The sequence below is a fragment of the Sceloporus occidentalis genome, unplaced genomic scaffold (genome assembly GCF_023333645.1).
Source record: "Sceloporus occidentalis isolate IW3139 unplaced genomic scaffold, rSceOcc1.0.p SCAF_11, whole genome shotgun sequence".
Taxonomy (NCBI): domain Eukaryota; kingdom Metazoa; phylum Chordata; class Lepidosauria; order Squamata; family Phrynosomatidae; genus Sceloporus; species Sceloporus occidentalis.
In genome coordinates, this window is record NW_028316991.1 from 20398882 (window position 1) to 20419726 (window position 20845).

Sequence of the window (20845 nt, forward strand, 5' to 3'; positions counted from 1 at the left end):
CTGACGCTTGAAACCATTGATAGCTTTAAATGTAAAAGAGGGCCGTAGGTATGTAACGGAGTCCTGCCGTATGGCTTCTAGAAGTACCAACGAAACAATCCTGTTGGTTTCACCCCACGTAACACTTTATACAATAGAAACATGGAGTTTGCTGGCATATAAACCGAGTTCTCTCCATCTAGTCTGCCGACTCAGTCGATGGTCTTGCCTTAGATTCAGTAGCCATATCCCTATCTCATGCATTTTTATATTCCCTTAATGTAGCCACCGTGGTCCCATTTTATAAACATGGCCCTGTATGTTTTTCTTTATAGCTTTTATCATCCCTACAATAAAACGAACAAAATGAAGGTGGTCCAGGTGGGCAGGCAACATGGGGCGACTGGTTCTTATCTGCCGTCAAAACACAAAGTCTCTCTGTGTGCAATCGTGGCAAAGCTGTATAAACACCAAATATTACGTGAGTCACATTATAGATTTCTTCCTTTTTAGGATTTATTTGATTAATATGGTCTATACGTTGAGTCTTGTTTTTCTAGCTAATCCCGCTGACATAACACAAGTCCCAAACCATGTCAGGCTTGCCATTGGAAGGCATGTTTTACAGATGCCCAAATGTTATTAAAGTGATTTCATCCAAGATTCTATATGACCAAGAATTTGGCTGTAGAACAGGTTCCACCGGCTTTCCCCTGCAATTCCCACAGCAATGACTATTATAAGTGAGGCTCTACAGAGAGACCACGCAAGTCACGTGTCATCACGATGAGGTCATTATTTGACCAATATTGCTTGATACGCCGAGGCTGCCAGGAACAAATTAAATCACGTAAGGCTCATTAGGTTCTCGGCAACATGCAGCCTGTGGGAAGCCTGTTAAGGCCAATGGTGGCTTTTTATAACTGCACCTGGAACTTATTTATATTCCATGAGTTCTAGCAGGTAATGGAACAAGGGAAGCCAATAGAATTTATAATATAATGCATGTCAGCTATTGCGTTGCAAATTTAAATGATAAACCTTCTGAAATCCAGGCCGGCATTTTGTAGAACATGCTATATTTGTTTGGTGAAAAGAGGAGTTACAATTTCTGCGGATAGAGAAATGATTTATTGGGAAACTCTCATATAAATTAGATCGCAAGCTCATGAGCGGAGCCCTCAAAAACGCCCCTTGGAAGCTCATGGACAGGGTCCTTACCGTGTGTTGTATCTGTATGTGTACATGTATCTTCGTTATGTGTATGTTAACCCCAATATTTGAATTGAACAGCTCTGTGGAACATGTTGGAGCTCAATAAAGCCACCCATGATCTTCTAGCGTTCTCCCACCTCTTTTGTAAGCGCCTGTCGATGACAACGGGCAGTGTAGTAATGGTTAGGCGCTATATAATGCTTACTCTGTGACCTTTCTGGACTCCTATAACGAGAGGTCCTATTGGCAGGCCCCGGAGTTGTCCAATGCACAGCTCCACTTGTACACGGCATGCAGTGTGGTCCGTGGGATTTGGAGTCATCCTGTGGTGCTTTCGTGTGCGGACAGGTGGCCGGACTCATGGCGAGATCCAACCATGTCTTTATGGACCTTTCTTTGTGCAGCACTATATGGAAAAAGTATTGGGAAGCACATCTTAATTATTAAAATCAGGGGTTGGCCCCATCTTAATGCTTCAGCATACCAAGCCTTTTTGACAATGCTCCTTTTCCAACTTTGTCGGAACAGTTTGGGGAAGATCCTTTTCTATTCCCGCATGACTGTGGCTCCGGAGCACAAAGCAAGCTCCATAAAGACATGGGTTGGATGAGTTTGGGGTGGAAGAACTTGACCAGCTGAACAGAGCCCTGACCTCAACCCCATCGAACACCTTTGGGATGAACTGGAACGGAGATTGCGAGCCGGGCATCTCATCCAACATCAGTGTCCGACCTCACAGACGCTCTACTGGATGAATGGACAAAAATTCCTACAGAAACTCCCCAAAAACATGACCTTAGTATCGTCAACTTCGGCCCCATTCCCAATAAGACAAATAAACACAGTGTGTGAAATAAAATGCTTTATTTAATCATTCGATTTTGGATAAAATTTGGCCACGGTCAACATAAAATATTCTCCCCAACCGTGACACTCCTTATATCATAATTCTTCAACGTATTTATTAAAATCCATAATTAACCACAAACTTGGCTAAAAACGCCAACCGTATAACACATTAGATCCATAAGGCTGGTAAGGGCGTAAATCCTCCACGTCACTTGTAGAGGCTGCCGGCGTCCAAAGCCCAGCAACCACACGCCAACCAACGTATCACCTGAGCACGCGCCCAGGGAGTGTTCTGCACTTCCGCCCTTAGGCATGTGCACCACGAGTACAACCATACCTTAGATAGTTGTCTCAAGCTCCGAACCAGCCAACCACATTTGAACAATGACCACAACATAATACCAAACGCCACACACACAATGGACAGTAAATAAAAAGAGGGAAGGGAGGGTGGGAATTTCGCCTACTTATTAAAACCTACGACCTTAACTGAGCATAGGTTCCCAAATTTATTTGCTTTTTGCACCTCAGTGCCCACCCCTTCATCCTGTGGCTGAATATTCAGACTAGAGGGCAAAAGTTCACTCAGGGGGCAAACAGTTATACAGGATGCTTAAATGTAACAAGCCCTTAACCCTTTGTTAACCCTTTCATGCTCCGGGGCTGTTCTTACATAATGTTTATGTATTTAGAATGCAATGTCATAAAAGTCCCTGTTGGTGTAATTGACAGGTGTCCCAATTCTTTTGTCCATATAGTGTATATCTGTGGAAATGTTATTATAGAAATCATGTTTTTTGGGGGGGGGAGTTTGCAAGGTAAAAAATTGTGTTTTTTTACTTTTTTTTCACTTGCTTTGCTCGCAAGCACTCACATTATCTTAAATATTAATCAATATTTGAGGGTTTTTTGTATTGTAGCATACAAGAGTCCACTTGAATTAACCCTTTTAGTGTATTGGCCTCATATGGGTTTATTCACTAAAGCCACAGACAAAAAACATTATCTCAGCAAGTCTATGCCCGAAAGCAATCAAAGCAATCAATTTCTTGTCTTTAGTGCTGAAACATTGAATCTCTCTGTTCTATGGAAATTTCACTAATTTGTGATTATTATTTTTGGATCCATAAGACTGTTCCCCTTTTTTGGGGGATTTTTGCCTGTCAATCACTCGGGTGCTAGCTTGGGTTATTAATAATAAATATGTAATCACGTAAGCACAGAATACATTTAAATGCCTGCCCTTGGTATATCTTGTGATAATGTGTAACACTGCATTCTAAAAACAGACATGATAGCCGTCTCAGAATCTCCTGAGTCATCTTCATACGTTCTGGCGCTGAGTGACTTACAGGAACAATATGTTGGCAGTACCGAACGGTGACTTCTCTGGCCGATGATCCCTTTGTAACTTCGCCAACCGGAAAACAAAACCACTTTTTATCTCTCCTTGGTTATCAAATCCTTTAATGTCTGATCTGTACAACTATGTTCATTGTCACATTTACTTGAAAAATAACTATGGAAACAAAAGGAGAGGTATGTTAGAAATTGCTTAATTTTTACCTGATTAAAAGAATTATGGAAATCATTCTAATTTTTCTTTAAAAAAAAAATAATGGTTTAATAGTTAAGTCCAGAGGGAAACATTATTTCTTACGTTAATGTAGCAGAACAAACGAGTAGCAGCTCATATATCAAGAACAATACAAGTATCAATACGTCATCACTTGTGATGATGTCATAAATAGGGCACTATATAAACCAACTGAAAACCCATTTTCTTATGAGGCTGTTGCAATGAACAGATCCCCTTATGAGCTTCACACTCACTGCAAGGACTGTTAAAGCAGCAGTCTCTTTATATCCCTTAGACAATTATTACCCTTGGTCACATTAGGCCTGGAATAAAAATACATTATCCCGCCATTGTTTCTCCATTATCTTGTGCTGAGTGACTTACAGAAACAATATGTTGGCAGAGTTTCCCTGGCTGGTTATTCCTCTGTACCTTTGCCAGTTGGAAAACAAGACTATTTCTCATATACCAGGGGTTGTGTAAAATGCTTTGACGTGTGAGCGCTATAACCTAGTTCACTGTGAACTTTGTCACGTTTTCTGTCATGATAACCACTGGAATGGAAGAAAGTTGCAACTTTTCCTTCTGATGTTACCTAAACTAACAACGCTTTGTTTCAAACATAATTCATACACAAAGGTTAGAGAGTGTATTATACCTGCCAAGTCTACGTGATTTGGAAAGATAGTCCCTTTTCCAATACCAAGTTCTGTCTGTCCATCTTGAACCCCAATGTCCCTGTTTTCTAGGGCTACACAGCACCAAAACACACACTAACCATGTGTAAGTTGTACCAACTGGGGAAATGAGTTTAAATTGTGTTCTATTTTATGATTTATTAGTCCAATAAGTCCAATGTGCATTCTAAGTACCATTAAGCACAAGGGCCATTGGTGCTCCTCGTGGTCTTTCTTTGACGGTTATTCAGAGGAGAGACATATTCAAATGGTTAATAAAGATGAAACTGGTGAGAAGTAAGTTAAGAATGCTGTCACGGAAGCCTCCGTGACTTGGGACTTGGGCGGCGGCTGGAAGCTGTATTTCCCATGATAGACGGTGGTCCCCTGGAGTACATTACATACTTCCAGCAGGCGACAGGGGACACTGATCACAGTGCAATCTCTGGATCCTTTGCTTGGATTTATGTCTAAGTCACCCTGTATCTGATTAGGGGTACAGGGTGGCAACAGTGAGAGAGCCGGAGTTCTCTAGATCCCAGTTTCATCCTTCCTCCTGCCTGTCTGACCAGTATTATCGGTTCTGATGGCAGGATTGTGTTCATGTGCTTTTGAGTGCTGTTATAACTAATTTGCAAATGATCTGCATATTGTTTTACATATGGTGTGATGCATGCTGGTTGTAGCTCACCACCACCTCAATAAAGTTAGTTCTTGTTTTACCTCAATGCGAGTTTTGTCTTGTTATTGGGGTAAGCCTCATCACTTCTTGGCGTTTTGGCTAAGATCAAGTGTAGTACCCTAGTGGCAGGGGGAAAAACTTGATCCTCTGGCTTTAAGGCTGAGGTAGCAGGGAGCCCGAGGTGTCTTATTCACATTCAGAATATACTCTGGTTGCTTTCTTCATGACCCAGCACTTACCTTGATGAAGAGAGCACAGACAAGCTCTTGTCAGGGCAGTAAAGCACTGTATTGCTATACTTCTGTATAGTACAGTGCCGCTGAGGTCCCGAAGAGCTATGATTCTCGCTGTCTCCATTGCTAGTCCTGCCTGATAGTTGAAGTTTCGTGTTCCCGGTCGCCATGGGGAGAAGGAAGGATTGTCTGGTGGGTGTACCCAGTTGGGATACAGGTTGTTCCCGCCACAAACACAACTTAAGGTGGAGTTGGCAGTGCTACCACTAAACCTCACCTCGACCTAGAACAAGAAAAAAAGATTGAAGGAGAAAAAACATTGTCTATCCTCCTCTGGAAAATAGTCTACAGTATCTCTGCCTTACCCTACTCTTTTAAGAGCTAAGGTAATGGGCACTGCTCATCACTTTAGGATTTAGGTCAGTTATCGGCCATGGCCAATAAACATTTTATGAGTTACGAGTACAGCTAGAGGAGATAAATCATCATTATGCTAAGAACAGATTATGAATCTCAGAAGGTAACATTGTATCCCGGTAGACTCCTATCTTAAAGCCTGAGTCATACATTCTGGTACATTTTTTAGATTAGGCTGGAGTCCGATAATGTTTTTTCAGCGCAATCAATGTAAGAGTATCCAGGAACAGCTATAGAACAAATACAGAAAGCTCATTAAAATTGAAGCCACACTGACGTTGACACAATAATTACATTATCCATGCACGTTGTCCACTCTGCATGCTTTGGCCAGCAATTCCTTCAAACCACTAATGCTTTTATCATTAATATAATTTAATGGAGCTTTTGGTATTGGCATTAAAGAGAAGCTGATTAGGATGTAAAAGCATATCACATGCACTAGTTGGATCCTTACTGTCATACTTGCTATGACACATCAAGATTGTTAAATTGTTGTATGCTTTTTTTTTTTTTTTTTTTTACATAGGAAGATGTTTTTGGAATTTATCCATGCATTTCAACTCAGCTAACATAAAAAAGTAGAATAGTAGAAATCGAGGTTTTCGCTAGAAAGCTACGGCAGCATAAAAACAAACCGAAGAGTACTTTTGGAGGTGCGGCAATAGTGGAAGGCAGAGAAGAAGTCAAGGGAAATATGACCAAGCCAGAAGCATCTATACTGGAGTCTACAAGAAGTTTGTCATCACCTTATGTTTAATGTTCTACCAATAAATAAGAGAAGAAAGGAGTCCTGTAGACAGGATTCAGAAGATATAATGGTTAATAAAGTGCCTTAAATGTCTAATCAAAACTGATCAGTTTGATAACCAGATGCCATCATACATGGCACTCATGTGAATATTGTCCTTTCCACCAGTAATTGTATTGCCCTTTCCACCAGCATCCCAATGGCCATTTGTTTCGGAGGATCCAAAATCAGACCTGATCACACATTCATGGTAATTTAAATAACATTCCCACCGTTGTGGAGGCTCTGAATTGGTGGACGATTGTGGTCCTTGTATCAGTATGAAATGCAATCTCTGAAAGCACAGGTCAGCAAGAAATGATCACGTATTAAAAAGGCATATTGACTCACCGCAATAAAAACATGCATGCCTCTTTATGAATAAGTAATAGGACAGTACTTGAAAATTCAGTGCAATTTTGATCGATAGTTCATAAAAAAGACATTATGAAATTGAAAAAGGTGACATAAATATAGTTTTTGCCATGTTTTATATTTACCTTCATTTTGCTTTGAACTTCGGTTACAATGTTACTAATATTCATCTTGCAACCCATTATGTCACACAATTGCCTGTGCGGATTACGTGTTACAAAGACGAAAGAGATATGACAAGCTCCTCCGTCAATAAAACCTTTTACTACTAAGAGAAAAGAAAACAATAATTAGTTGGCTTTCTTGACAATGTCAGAATAAGTATATATAGTCAGGAACACCAATATGAGGATGCTATACGAAGCAAACTGCTTACGAATTTCACATGGAAACCATAGCAGACGAAGAAGAAACCACACACGTCAAAAAGTAGATGCCACATTCAAGGTCTTCTTTGTGCTACTGGCTATTAATTACATTTCTTCATATATGTGTATCGAAGGTAACTAATTGGCAAGCCAGGTATATGAGATCAGGTTTGTCCACTCCTACATTTAATGACGCTATATGAGCTATCAAAGTCTTCCATTGTTAGTGTTTCCCTGAAAATGATACACTCAAAAAGCAGTTAGGTATAATTACTTTTATGAAATGTGTAGCGCGTTCCCATCACCAGCCTTTTGATGTCCACGGTTGTCTCTTGTTCATGTATATAAATGTATCAAACTACGTCCACCACAACTACAAGGAGCCATCTTGCTTTGTAACCCTTAATATACTATAGGTTAGAAGGAAACCAGTTGACATTTATGGTGAGGATCATGGCTTTGCTCCTGGTTTGCTTTTCTTTGGATTTGATGCTAATACTTGGTTTTTAATCCTTGGCTTGACTCCTAGCTTCCAGCAGACTTGGCATCACATTGATCTGCCTCAGTGGTCCTGATCCCAAGCCTGCTTCTGACTTCCACTTGCTTTATCCAGGTTTCTGACCCCTGACTCAGCTCCTGACCTTACTCCCTGCATTCAAACTCTCACTACACTGGTGCTCAGTCCTCTACTTGTTTTGGTTCCATCCAACTTGCCTCCTCGGACTGGTGTTTTGGTAAAAAGAGGCTTCCACCGTACCCGTTGTCAATTACCATTATTACGTCAAGATTTTAATCACCTACTCTGCAATTGCTCTGATTTAGATATTTATGGGACACATATATATATATATATATATATATATAATATAATATAAAGCAATTATAAAACAAATATGTTCAGAAACACTCAGGTGAGATGAGACAATACTCTAAACCTTGACTTAGAATGTTGACCGTGAAACCCTCTTAAGAGTATCCTAAACAGCCTCATCTGTACTATAACAAGGAAAATATATTATAGTTGCCATTGCTTATGTGGGGTAACTAATTTCCTGAGGTTTCAAAGTAGAAACTAACCTGGTAAAACCAGATACTCAATTAAAGAAGTCCTCGCAACGGCAATGCCTTTTGCTTTTCTGTACACAAGAGCAAATTAGATTACAACGGCATTACATTTAGTTGTACATTCTACTTTTACTTTTATTTGCAGGGTTAGGCAGATTTAAAATATTTATGAGTAAAAAAAACAAAACACATTAATTCTGCTATATCAGCATATCCCGAGCCTGAGATTTTCCTTCGCTCTGTTTTTTACAGGTCAGCGCAACCTGCCCTTTTTTCCTCTGGCTGGAAGATCAAGGAAGTGAAGCGTCGAGACCGGAATAGCAGAGCATTCATTCACTTTCCACATTCTGCATTCCTTCTACACAACCGAGAAACATCACTCTTACTGATTAAATTGCAGGTTGCTCAATGTGACATGAATACACCATATCTTTCAATGTTCTTTGGTACTCAGCTGAGATAAACGGCGTTTTTTCCTTTATTTTTTTGCGACAAAGGTAACTGCCAAATGACAATAAATGCATAATAATAGGCATAGATCCTTCAGATGTCACATTGCGTGGTAATGTTTCTAATAAAACAAAAAAAAAATATATATATAAAAAAATATATATATATATATTATATGCAATATTAAATATAAAATATATTTTATTAATATTTTATTATTTATTAATATATATATATATTATGGTAAAGAAAATATATAATATAATATTAATTATATAATATTAATTATTAATACTATATGTGCGTTTATATATGTATATATAAAAATATAATGTTCTAGCAAGAGCCTCTTATTTTATGTATCGTTTTATGAGTAAATGTGGTCGACAGTATTATCCACATTTTGTGTCTTTATTCTTGAAAACTTTATTCTTTGCTGCAGGCTTTCATTGAAATAAATAGAATTATACTATTCTGCAGTTTTGTAATTACAGGATAGCATTATCTCTTTAGAATTATCCCTGATTATATGTAAACATGAAAACTTATGTTTTGAGGCATTTTGGTTTTTTCACAAATAGCAATTATACAAGATTACTGGGGTGATGTCTAAAATTGACCGTGGCAAAGGTATGATGTCATTATCATCCGCGCATATGTATTCGGTTAGTTCTGCCTGGTAAAGCACTCTTGCAAGAGCTCTTGCTATATAAAAGCGATTTACTATTCGTACAGTTTAAGATTTTTGTTGTGTGCAATATATCCCAAAATTCTCTCTTCATGTGGGAGTGGCTTCATCTGGGGGCAGGGCTAGGTGCCCAGGGAGGTGGGGCTAGCGACAGTTTACTTTAAATTAACTGTAACTGTGGGAGGGAAAGTGGGCGTGGAAGTGAGCATGGCCACTCACCGCTATCCTGCTTGGAGAAAAAGGAAAGGGACCTGGAGACCTTAGGAAGCAGAGCTTCACCAGGAGACTCTGGGTCAAACTATGAGAGTTCCCAGGTATGATGTTAAGTGATTGGGGTGGGCATTTCACTGTATGATCTACACAAACCACAGAGTTCCCTAAGATGTGTCTGGAACGTCCACAATTCCCATTTTGGGGTTTACTCAACACGGGCAGCTGTTATCCATCCAAGAAGGAATAAAAGTCAACCTTTCAATCCCACTTACCTTAACCTGCAAGGAAAACTAAGCTTTCCCAGTATAATGCATAGTAATATCACTGGTGGAACCAGGGCTTTACTGGGTAAGACTTGGCAGTAAATATGGTGCCCTGTTGGCCCACTGGAGCCTGGTGTACCAGATGGCCAGCAGAGTCACCTTGGATGTTCATGCAGGAGAAGCTCCATGTACACTGAAATCAGGGAGATGAAATGTTTAACTCCCATGCAATCTCCCATTCTGCCCTTACAAAAAATTACTGCAGTTTTTTCTGAAGTAATACTGCAGTTTTTTGGACATGAAAAAACTGCAATACTGCACTTTTACTGCAGTATTACTGCACATTTACTGCACTTTTTTTTTTATATTGCAAACCTACAGTTTTACTTCAATGTACTGCAGCTTTATTGCATTTGTACTTCCGTACAAAAATAACTGCAATACAACTGCAGTACAGTGAAGTACAAATGCAGTAAAAGTGCAGTAAAAGTGCAGTATTGCAGTTTTTTCATGTCCAAAAAAACGCAGTATTACTTCAGAAAAACTGCAGTATTTTTTTGTAAGAGTGGTGCCTTGGATATACACTGAGGGATGCTGTTTATCTAGCATCAGATTATACAAGATCCCTGCTCTGGTTAATTCCTAAAAATCACACCTCTGCTTTTGTGAAGCCTGCACTGTACCCCAAGATATATTCACAAGAAGTTGATCCTGCAGAAAATTAAAACAGATCAACCAAGTTGCTACTGGCGTGATCACTGACATTGTCTCCTTCTTCATGCTACGGTCTAATGTCACATTGTATCTGCATATCTTCCTCTACTTTGCCACCCCTGACCTAGAATGAATGTACTGGGTCTTAACAGGCTAACCCAGGCTAACCCAGGCTAACCATGGCAGCAGGTGCTCTGGTCTAAACTGCCAATGGCCATGATGGGACTTTTAGTCAATAGCTGAGCTGATGGTGTTTGCTAACGCATGACCATTGGCCTCGGAGAACAGTTAATGAGTTAGGGTTAATAGTCTCAATGTCACACAAAAGTGTCCCGTGCATGGTTGACCCTTCCATTGTTTGGCCAGAACCTTCCTACATTTACTTATTTCCTTTTGATGTCTGGCAGTGTTTGTTTATAAGCGCCAGTGGGTTTGTGTTAACTCCAAACGACTAAATTGCTTTCTCCTCCCTAGTCCTTGCACAGACCTTTGAGCTGATAAATCTCCTTTTTCTACTCTTTCGGGCCTGTGTGGTTAAACATGAACTTCCCTGAGTTCTCAATTCTTTTATTTGCTTCCCTCGATTAATAGAAGAGTGGTTAAGCCAAAGGCAAGACCTCTCACAAACAAAAATACACAAGACAGGATTTTTTTTCTTCTCTTTGTTCTTTTGATATGATTGTGTTCTGAAACATGACAGCGCTGCTCCCTCTTTGAGGTTTATTCTTGTGGGGGAAAAAAGCTGTGGTCTCATGTTTTGCACTTAAGGGTACAAGAATTAATTCTCATTCACATACCTTAAAAGAACACGATAGAACAAAAAACACTTTTAATGACTTTTAATTGTTTTTGTACTTTCTGATTATAGTTAATTGAAGAAACACAATCAAATTTAAAAAGACATATAAAAAGTGTCATTAGGACATGTTTTACATCATTTTCATGTTTTTTTTGTCTCTTGTACCAGTGGAAGATAAATAGCTCAGTTTCTTGGGGGAGACTCTTGTTTATTTTAAACCTACATATGAACGTCTAATGTTCTTAAATAAAAAATGACTGCTTAAATGGAGTTTAACATAAGTGATGTGAGTAAAATTATTATTTTTTTATCATATTTTTCTGTGAGTTTTTCTGTAATTTCAAGCTTTTTTTTGTTTGGTATCATTTGAAAAATATGTTTTGCTACAGGCAAGAAAATTATAGAATTCTAATCATCTGTCAGACCCTGTGGCCGGTCCACATACAGGGCCGCGGCAGCAGCATCCTATGACGAAATAGGCTGCACACCCTGGGAGTGCGGCGTGACTCCTCTCCTGCCAGCAGGGGGCGTGCCTTCCTGTCTAAAGCTGCCACCCTATTGGTTTCTGCGGTCGTGGGAGGTGGAGCCCTCCTCTCCTGACCCTATATAACCCCATCAACCCCAGTAGTCTATGCTTGAGTGTTACCAGCTCTGGTGTCTGACCTAGTGCTAGCTCACTAGTTTGTTGTCCCTGCTTGACTCTCACCTTCGCTGCTCGACTTCCCTGTTCCTGACCTTGGTTGGCCTTATGACTATCCCAGCTGTCTCCTGCCCCCCCGACTGTGGCTTGTTCCTCGACTACGGCTGCCTGTTCTACCAGCCTCGTCCTCTAGTTTGCCTGGTTTAGCCCACATGATATCCTTGGGCTATCTGCAAGGGCCCATTGCCTAACTCTTCCAGCCGTGCCCTGATATTATCATGTTGTTCTTTTAATGTTATTTATTAATATGTGCCATAATATCTAATCTATCCATTTTATAAACCATACATTTACCCAGTTTTAACATGTTTTGTCAAATTCTCATGTACCGCTGACCAACGCATTTCTTTTCTTTAATTAATTTCTAGCACACCTCCCAAGTGCCCCACTTCAGCAGTGGCAGTCTCTCCTTCCTCCCCTGATGGCCCTCTTTACCAGGAGCTCAGAATGTTTTCTGGATATAATTGTATCGCAAGGTTCTGTGGTCCTAAAAACCACACCAACATGCATAAAAATAAAAACATGTTGTGTCTATCAATGGAAAAGTGTAAAGAAATCAAATAATTATTTTCCTAATTCCTTTTTTCAGTTTCATAAATAGAGATGACTAAGACGTTATGTTTAATTGGGTATTCAGGATCATTGGAATGATTTTAAAACTCTTTGAGTCATTCTATATTATACCAATACTCCAAAAAGCCATACTAGGCCCTCAACCCAACTGCTCTAATGGAATGGTCAAATGTATACATTATTTCACGGGTGGTGATGTTAAGCTTATGTCATCACTACACAGGAAGAATAAGAATCAGATAGTTCACCATATCTTGTGCCTGACAGGTCATGCTGCCTTTATGATATACTATCTTCATGGATCATTCTACATGGTTTAACTGACAATATGTTAAACAACTTAATTAGTTACACCAAAGAGCTCTTGCAGACAGGGACATGACTTAATGTATATTTAAGATGTAGGATTTCGCAATTAGTAACATGGATGTTCTCCGACCACCGTGAGATTCACTCAGGTACACTATCCTAAAACTAATGAAAGATAAACCATACAAGCTTAACTTAATACAAGTGGGCAGATACCTTAGTGTGTTTCACCATTATTGTCTAGAAGGAAAGAGGTAAGACTCTCTACGTAATCCATGTACACCTTTAACAAAGTTGCAGGCAACCCGGAAATGAAGAAACTGCTGGCATGTCCTTAGAAGCCCACCTTTACTATTGGCCCATTTGCTCCTTTTATAATGTTATATTATGAGAGTACCCATGAACTCACAGAATAAGATTTAAGTCTCCATGAGTATACAAATCCTAGTCCCTTACCCATTGTAAATCTGGCACCACTTAGCTCTTTGGACCTGCGGGGATCTAATAATGACCCATTACACAATCTGAAAAATCTTTTAATAATATCTTTAAAAATATAAGCTAAAATACCACATTTTAATAGAGATGTGGAAAGATATGGAAGAGAAAAATCTCAGAGGTTCTATGGACCTCAAGCTACTTCTGTTTATCAGCCACACTTTGTAAAGTAAATCTTCCTTACGTTAATTAAAACTTTGTTACATTAAACAACAGTACAAATGTACAAAAGTAATAAAAGTACATTAGTACAATAATAGTACATCTTAGATTTTATAACAGAGGATAATTTATATGCAAACTGCAATTAAACATTTCAGTGCCTGTTAGGAAAGCTGCACATTAATTTACCTCTACAGACAAGCAAGGGTTATATTATAATTTAAGACAGCTTCTATTGCAGGCACTGTGTTTGTGTGTGCACTACTCCCGTCATTTTTTCTCTGCAGCAGCATAATCTTTCACGTACTGACCCTCCTCCTCCCCTCTCATGCTCGCCCTCGCCTTTCCTGTCAGTATGGTCTCTGCAGCAGCATTGAGAGATCAGAGGAGACCAGACAACAGTCGGAGAAGGTAAGTAATCAGGTGGGGGTGGACACAATGCAAGGGGGGTCTGCAGAAGGCTTAGACAAGACTGGGGAGAGTGCAGAGGGCACAGAGAGAGAGAGAGAGAGAGATTTAGTTTTGGGCAACAAATTTAGATTCTGAATTTTAAAAAAAGCTCCCTCGATTTTGTCTGAACCAAAAACAAAAAGATTATTCCAGGCCACGTGCGCAAGTCTAGTACTCAAGTCACAGTTCTGTAGATCAAGATGGAAAATTAGTATAAACACTACCAAAAATGATTTACATAGGAGCTGAGACATCTTGGCAGGCTGCAGATGTATGGTTATCCTAAGCTCTTTCCTTGGACATACTTCTGTGTCTTTATTTGACAAGATATTTGGCTAATTCCAGTTTACTGATCCTATATTCTGTCTGCTATTTCGTGTCACTTTGTAGCTCCCGTGTTGTGTATTTTAAGACCTCTTATCAGAGATGCACACTGCCCAGGTATAAAAAACATATTTTTGGAAAAATGAATTTCCAACACCTCATATCTAGGTAAAAATATATGTTTTCCTTTTGCAAGGGATTACTGTGAATAAGTCCCACAAATAAATATTGAAGTCAATTGTCCTTCATGGGGTGTATTATAATTGGATTTCATATTTTTGCCTTACACAGCTTTCCAACTCTTTGGAAACAGTGGTCACTGCAGAAAAAAGTATTTTTGTGATGCATGTTAGAGTGTATTTTGCACGGACCGCATGCAAATTGGAACAGGCACTCTTTAGTTATCACGTAGGTCATCACTGGCCCCTACCAAAACCCGGAAGCATTAGTATGTAAGCTTCTTGCACATGTTCAGTAACGCCCCACGTTGAAGTCACACCGATACAGCAGCTAATCACGCATATGCTAGCAAAACATCAGCGTACAGATACAATCAATATGATTGTTTAATGGCTGCTACTACGCCTTTCGATTTCAATGGCTGTTATACAGAGCATTTGGAAGAAGCATACTGAGGTATTCTCCATGTCTTTAGTAAAGGCAGCTGGGGGCAGAACCCTCGTTACCTAATGAATCGGTTTGTCTTAGTTTGTTAGTTCTAGTTTAGTCGGACCCTTTGAATGTAGGGACCATGAAAAGTGCTGCGGAAATTGTTGGTGGTGTATAAATAAAAGATAATAGTAATAAAGATCAGCGCATTTCCTAAATATTGGGAAAGACTCTTACTTGGACTAAGTGAGCAAAAGCCTACTATTCCATTTTCTCAAAAAGGTCACCGTGTCTATCATTAAAGTATATATTTTCTGTCCTAAAGGCCAAGACCGTCTATCAGTACAGGCCCTGGTCACCATTGCGGCCACCATGTCTGACACCAAAGACTATCCTTCTTGGAGACGCCCACTGGGGGTGTGGCTTGCCTCACTTTGGGCTGCCGTGCACTATTTTAACGAGCCAGTGAGTTCCTGAGGCGATCCCGTTCCTTGGGACTCCTGAGATTCTTGTCTTGACCTCACTCTTGTTTTGTCCTTTGAATTTGCGGCTTGTGAGACCAGACCTTAATTTTTTTGGTTGGACCTTGCCTGACTTCCTCAACAGCTCTTAGGGGCCCCTATGCTTCTTTGTGCAGAAGGGAATCTTTGAAACTGACCTAATGATGTAATATATTTTATTGCGAGGCCATTTGTTAACATAACATTGGCTCAAATTTTGAGCGTACTATGTTGATCTACTCTATAATATAAGTGCACATAAATGAGCGATAAATTCACGTTTCCAAAACACAATCATTTGGATCCAAAGCAGGATAAGTGGTTGGGGAAGAGCTTGCACGGGGCCCCACGATTTTGTGTCATACCCAAAATGATACCTTAGCATCGCGAGTGTGGCTTTGATCAACATGTGGGGAAGCCAAGGCCGTCTCTACTTTTGATTCATCGGATCTACCGGGTAGTTTAATTCTCCTCAATTTCTGAAAAATAAAAACTTGTTTGCTTTTGTGGCTTAGACGACTTGGCTTTCAACTACTGTTTATTATTCATCCCAATAATTAATGGGTTCTTCTTAGAACAGAATATGTTTCCACTGGTACATCAAATAGTTTAAAGCCACAAGTAAAGCATGGCGGACATGCTGATACATATACAAGTAATTCCTTATGTATTTTTACTCCATTGGCAACGGGTACACTGGTGCTGTGTGAGTCCGTAAACTGTAAGTTTGTTTAGGATAATTTAAGACCTTCGTTGTTGGCACAAAAAAAGTAATTCGGCCTATTTGTCATTACTCAAGGTTTTTGGATCATTTTCATACATTGATACCTTGCAGCTGCCTGTGCGTCTTGACACAAAATATATTTTTTGTAAATAAAAGCTAATATTAATAATAATAGTAATATTAGTGAGTGGCTACATTGGGACTCACACCTTTAAAAAAACACCCAACTTTATATGCCCATTCAGTTAGAAAAAATTGATTTGGGTCCGTCTCTCCTCATGCCCCTTTTTTTTAGGACTTTCCCCCCCTAAAGAGATTTGAAATAAATGGTATCAATACAATTTTTTAGTGCTTTATTCTATTTTATTTGTTCATGTAATAAGCCAATTATCTACTTTTATGTACAAATATAATTATGAATTTTAACAAAAACCATAACGCACTAGCTGCCGGCCAAACCGCACAGCTAGAAAAAGAGGGAGATGATCTTTGTGTACGATGTTTCGAGTAATGTTACTTGCGAGTCCTGCTGAGTAATCCGTGCTGAGAGCGTTCGCCGCTAAGTATTATGTAATGCACTGTATCAATCAGACCTTTCTTCAAGTTTCACAAGAATTCTTTGGTAGTACAGTCGGTCTTTAAGGCACCAAAACGCGTGGGGGTTACTGAGGCGCTGGAACACTGTGTGTGAATTCCAGAGCAAAGAACATCTGGTGAATATTACTAGATGGTTTCAAATGGCTGTTACATATTTTGCGGCTGCTTTATGACGACTTAGGAGAGACAAAAATAGAGGCAGGCAGGCAGGCAGGCAGGCCTACACTCTGCTAGGGGCAAAGGGGGATGTAATATGAAATATGTGAATGAGTTAAGAGAATATTCGACTCATAAAACAGAGTAGATGCAATTATATTTCTAAATATGTTTAGATGCATTGTTGTAAATGCCCTTGTAAGGAGGTATACAATATTACAGCGCTGTGGAATATGATGGCGCTATATAAAACACTAAATAATAATAATAATAAAAATAATTAATATGGACAAAAATCACACATGTTTAAAATAAATGCGGGGTGTATTTAATACCCACAAAAAATATTTTAGTGTGTGGGTGACATGCTTAAGTTATAGGCATACCTGGGAACTTCTGAGCTCCGGCTACCAGGAGCCTTCCCTTGCAGGACGCGGCCAGGACTGCACACTAACATCAGCGGGTGGTCCCGCTGATGTCGGTGGGCAGTCCCGTGATGTCAATGGGCAGTTCCACTGATGTCAGTGGGAGTTCCCATTGACATTGGGGGCGTGCCCACTGACGGGAAACACCCCCATTTAAAGGGAAAATTGTCGGGGAGTGGGGCGTGTCAAGACCTCACTCCCACGACCCAGAGGATTCGGATCATGACCCGGAGAATCGGCGCTTCCAGGTATGGTTACAGGGACCTAATGCTGTATCTATTCTGGCCATATAAGTGATAATATCTCTTTCTGAAAGCAGTGTAATTGTAGTAGACCCCAATTACCGAGCAGTTTAGGGTCACTCTGGGTGTGCTGCGTGTTCCCTAAAGTGAGAGATTGTGGGGAGAGTTATGGGGAGAGTTGAATGTTTCGATCCCATGACTTTTCGAGGCATTATGAAGGGCTAGTGAGCCTTTCCTATAGGAAAGGATGACCCTGTATATGTATAGTTCAATGTAAGGAACATAGCGGGTATCACTGGCCAAGGAGCTAAAAAAATGATCTGGGTGGAAAGTGTGAATTTTAGATTACGGACGGATGTTTTCTGTGCCTCCATCGCAGAACATGTTTTTGATGATTACGTAATAACAGGTTGCTTCTTGCCGTACTCTGTATATATTGACTTTATAAAAGTTGATATTCCACAATCGGTGAACGTTCTACATTCGTTTTATCAGCTTTGTCTCCGTAGGGCCGTTAATCAAGCAAATAAATGTTATAATTATTCTACAAACAGATAAGTACATTCTAAACATGGGAAATGAACTAGTTCAATAAACCTTTTGTTCTTTGTGTTCTTTCACCATTGACAGCCGTGCCTTAAGTTTTTCGAGGTCATTTACAATAGTTTTCATCTCTTTTAAATGTGCCGTTCCGCCTTGACAAATCAGAAACTATTTTCTGCGGCATGTAGAGCAAATAAACTTTAGCAAAGATCATTTTTTTAAAGTTTCTATGCTAAGAACAAATCAGTTCTTATTTGTATACCATGTGACAATTAAGTATTCCCTAAAAAAAAACAAAAAAACATTTATTCATTAAAGAATTATTTCTGGGGTGTGGACGGGTTATTCAACATAACCAGGAATGATTCTTCCAGTGCTGCATTTAGTTATAAAAGTGTTCAATTAAGTAAGTGGAACAGCACCTTTATTACATCTCCTGCTCACCTTAGTATAGTTTATGATGTCATCTAAAAGGTAAGAGAGTTAAACAATGAAGCGTACTGCACTGCTTACCTCTCTGGCACTGAAAAGGTTACACAATGCCACGGCGCTTTCCGCTAATAAACAAAAGTTATATATTTATAAGTCCTGACAGTGTTTGTTAATAAATTATTAAAATATTTTTAATACAAAAACATTCTGTTTTTGTTTACTGGAATGACATCACACATTGTCACATTTTCCTGCTTCTTCTTACCTCGTCCAGCGTGCATTTTTATTGATGGGGGAGGGAATGTTAATTCGACTGGCATGTTCGACGGTGACAATTAATGTGTTCTGTCTGGCTTCCGTCCTGGGCATGGTGTCCTGAAATCCCTGAACAAAGGCACAGACAGTGAGGTCATACGATTGTATGAAATAAATAAAAACCAATTATAGACCAGTCCCACTCTATTGTTTTTAGATCTCGTTAGAGCTTTGAATGTGTTGATACAATGTATGTGTTGTAATGTGTTGATACAATGTTTTTTTTTTCCTTTACCAAGAGGGTGGTGGATAAATGGAACAGCCTCACAGCAGAAGTGGTAGAGGCTAAAACAAAATGGAAATTTTGGCAAGACCAAAAACTGATTAAGGTTTGATATAATGTAAAGACAGGAAAAAGAGGCAGACTAGACGGGCCGAATGGTTCTTATTTGCCATCAAATTCTATGTTTCTGTGCAAACATGTTTTGATAAATATTACCATGCAAACACAGATCAATGAAATTAATAAATGAAAATTATGTAAAAAAAAAAAGCAAACAAAGCTTTTTAAAAAAATACATTTTTTATTTATTTTTATTTATTCCTATGTATTTGTTGGGAAACTCAGCAAAACAATTAAGATAATTGTATAATTATTTTTAGATTAATTGAGTAATAATTATAATAATAATTATTATTACTATTATTACTCAATGAATCTAAAAATAAATTGCTTGTTGCCAGTTATTAAAACAGCACAAATGATGGCATGACTTTGTTAAATATCAGTATAGTTTAATGTAATCAGGTGAAGAGGCGAGATAAGCCCTGCCACCTGCGTAAAAGAATGTTGAAAGAAAATCCCCCGATTTGGGAATTTATAGCGAGGCATTACCTATTATTTGTTCATATTTCCATTGTATTTGCTGAAGGTCAGTTTCTTACAAAGAACATTAACAGACTAAAAAAAAAAAGTTGCCCTTTGTTTCTTTAGTAAACAGGTCAGGAGTCCAGACCACCCACTCTATAAACATACATTTCACCAAAATTATCAGGGCAAAGGAAACCCTGACAGGTACGTCGATTCACGGGAGATGGATGGTTCTGGGAGTGGAGTAGGACATTGTCTGAACAACCTGCCTTCTACACAAACCTGTTCTACCTGTTCCCATCATGGGAAGATTGGCTCTACCAATCGCTCGCCCCAATAAGTAACCCAACGAGATGCCACTGATACGCAAACACTCTACAATGCTATCTCGCTTAGATTACCAACAACCTCTTGGACAAGCACACGTGGAGACAAAGGTCAGGAGACATTCAGGCAGACGGCTTCATTCAAGATGGAAAACACCTTCCACAACCTCTTAGCCCAGAAGCCTCCGACTAAGCACACCGTGGACTGTAGGAGGAGGTGTAATACCAAAAAATGGCACCTATTAATCCTTGAATGTATTTAAAACCATATTGAAAGAATTAAACATTATTGTTACATAAAAATAGAATATGGCGATGTTGGATTTTTTTTTTTGACCAATACAGCATACAACTAATAAAAGTAAGTATATTATTAAAAATAAGGTAAGATTTGTGGCTAGATGGGCCAAATTGCTCTTATCTGACCCTGATAAGATAAAAAATATTTTTATTCTCACATGGTCCAAAACAAAAAACTCCTCTGTTCTCTCGTCCTAAAAAGTGGCCAACAGTATTTTCGTCTAAAATCCAAATTATAATCGGGCGTAGAATTTGCAGCCAAAACAATGTTTAAATCATTAAAAGCACTCAGTGGCAGTGGTGTATTTAGGGTTGGCGCTGGCCGTGGCCTGACCCAGGGCAGCGCTCCTATCTTTATAGTCTCGGTCATTCAGGAAGCCCCTCACTCCTGGGTTCACCGCGTCTTATCCTGGAGCTCCGTGTCTCAAAAGCGCACAGTAGAGTCTATGGTCCTGGCTCGGCGCAGCCTCCATAGTAGAAATGAGCCAGTTGG